This window comes from Hemibagrus wyckioides, linkage group LG26 (genome assembly GCF_019097595.1).
Source record: "Hemibagrus wyckioides isolate EC202008001 linkage group LG26, SWU_Hwy_1.0, whole genome shotgun sequence".
Lineage (NCBI taxonomy): Eukaryota > Metazoa > Chordata > Actinopteri > Siluriformes > Bagridae > Hemibagrus > Hemibagrus wyckioides.
In genome coordinates, this window is record NC_080735.1 from 1,633,917 (window position 1) to 1,636,416 (window position 2,500).

At 42.4% G+C, this 2,500-nt stretch overlaps 1 long non-coding RNA gene across 1 annotated transcript in view; it reads right to left on the bottom strand.

The window, feature by feature from the left end:
- Positions 1-237: 237 nt before the first annotated feature.
- LOC131346864 (uncharacterized) overlaps positions 238-2,500 on the bottom strand; it is a 27,548-nt gene continuing 25,285 nt past the window's right edge. Inside the window, exon 3 of the long non-coding RNA XR_009203672.1 lies at positions 238-2,459. This is a non-coding gene — a long non-coding RNA (uncharacterized LOC131346864). The remainder of the gene's footprint in view (positions 2,460-2,500) is intronic.

Here is a 2,500-nt window from a genome sequence, read left to right on the forward strand (position 1 = left end):
GGCTAGAATGACCATTGACAACGATTAATCACGGGGGTTGGGGGGGTTGGGGTTGGGGGGGATTGGGGGGGTAATGAGTCTGAGAGCTACAAACATACAAAGTGAAGTAAAAGTGAAGGCTAAAGAAGATTTCCTCAAAGCCTTTGGTTCTGTCAGTGATTAAAAATCACATCCTGTTAAAAAAGAAAACCCACAAGGAGTTTTATTCAATATAAGAGAAAGTGAAAGTGTGAACTAATCTCTGGATGAATGACAAGAAAACAGGATGGGAAAACAGGAAGGTGAAGACATGAACAATGCAGGCGCTGTGTTTCACTTAGCTGTTGCTAGGAGAGCAGATTTCACCTCAAAACTATTTCATTTGGACTTCATCATAGGGAAGAGAAAAAAACAATGAGTAGGAAAATCTGTGAGAAATAAAACAAGACTGATAATGACTGTTTCCTCACAGATAAACACTAAGGCCGTAGCTTAGTTTAGCTTTGTGCTAGAACATATTTCAGTACCTCAGATTTCTGACATGCTGTATATTTCACCACAATGGTGTTTGTTGTTATTATCTTATTAACCCTAAACCTCGTTAGCTAAGTGTTTTTCCGGCTACACGCCACAGTGAGATGGAGAGAAGTTTGCGATCGGATAGCGTCTGTTAAAATGTCCTCCATCAGTTTTTACACAAATTAAAAATCGAAAGAGATTTCACGGAGCAGAAGCGAAGGAGCGATCGATTTTGTTTTTCTCATCGATTTGTTCACTAGAGACTCGAGATGAGACACAGAAATCCTTCATGTCCATAAAAAAATCCCACAATGCACCAGAATAACCATCGATGCTGAGTATGTTCTCTGACTGGAAATGACGCCATATTGTTGGAGGACGAACTCAACTCTCAATCGACTCCGTCTGCTGATGTAAGCAGCTCTCAGATGATGATTAGCGTAACGTTCTGTACCACGTTTGTTATATTTTATTTCCAGTAAGGAAGTCATCAGTGTCCCAGTGTCCAGGCAGTGAGAAATTCACTACTTAGTGACGGACTGAGACGCAGCCAGGGGGCGATGTGGATGATGCTGATAATGGAAGTAAGACTTCATTTCCCATCATCAACTCATCCTGTGAGAAGCTAGTCAAACCTGACGGACGGCTAATTACCAATAGAGGCTGATATAACGACAGTGTTTGCATATTCGTTATTTGAAATGGAATGAGGTTCTTTCAGTCAGTCAGCATGATGGAATGAAATCCTTCAACACTGGAAGAGCGTTCACATACACCCTGGCTTCCATTCTGGGCAACTTCTAGTGAAATCACGTGACACGTTCATCACACAGCTGATTTCTCCATTCAGGCGGTGAACTGCGTGCACTGGATTTAATTTACTCAAATATTTGCTTAAAAGGTCATTCGTTATTTTGACCAATAAAATTCCCTCAGCGTATTTTCACACCACTTGTTTCGGTCTCTCTGACGCCTTCTTGCAAAGTTCATGAGCTAATCTGAAGCTCTGGCTAGCGAGGTGTGATTATTTGAATGATTTCGATTAAACTGGTGAATATTTCCATGCTGTCGCAAAACATGTCAGAACTAGATTTTTTTTGCTAATAATAAAAGAATATTGGGGATGGAGGTGGTCGTAGCTCAGTGATGAAGGTGTTGGACTACTGATTGGAAGGTTTGAATCCCAGGTCCACCAAGCGTCCACTGCTGGGCCCCTGAGCAAGGCCCTTAACCCTAAATTGCTCAGATGTATAAAATGAGATAAAATGTAAGTCTGGATAAGGGTGTCTACTGAATACCAGAAAACTCCTCAATTCCATAAAAACCTCTTTAATTTACACTAATCACACGTGTCCGACTCACTGATCTGACGGCTCCTGTATAATAATTTGTGGGATGTTTAGAAAATTTCAAGTCACTGACTCGTGTCTGTCTCGCACCATGTGACGTTGTCATGAGTTTCCACTAGATGTCAGTACGACTGCAGAGATTTCAGAAACATCCTACATTTTCTGAAACCAGCTGGCCTGCAGAACCCCCCCTGAAAGCTGTGAGGAACATTGCGTTTCAGATCTTATTTCAGTCATGGTGCCTGCTATTAGTCTTCACGTTCACATCACACCGTTATCTTACCATCAAAACCTCCGAGGTTTCTACTAATAATGTGAAATCTTGATGATTACGCTGCATCATCTTCTAAGAGGTTTTTTAAACCGGTGCTTTAAAGCCTCCTGAAGACTGGATTAGTGGTTAGTGCTCACCTTCGCCTCATAACCAATAGGGAACACTTGGCCATGTTAGGGAGCGTCTCCGTCTCACAGTACCTGACCTCAGGTGTGCGGTCTCACCTGTTCTTCCCGTGTCGGTGTTTGGTTAGCCCTCGCCGTGTCCATGTGTTCAGCAGTGTGAGCAGTATTCCCAGTGTTCCCAGTGTTCCCAGTGTTCCTGGATCTGCACGCACCCTAAGGAATAAAAGTGTTTAGTGAAGCTGGAAATTTATCAA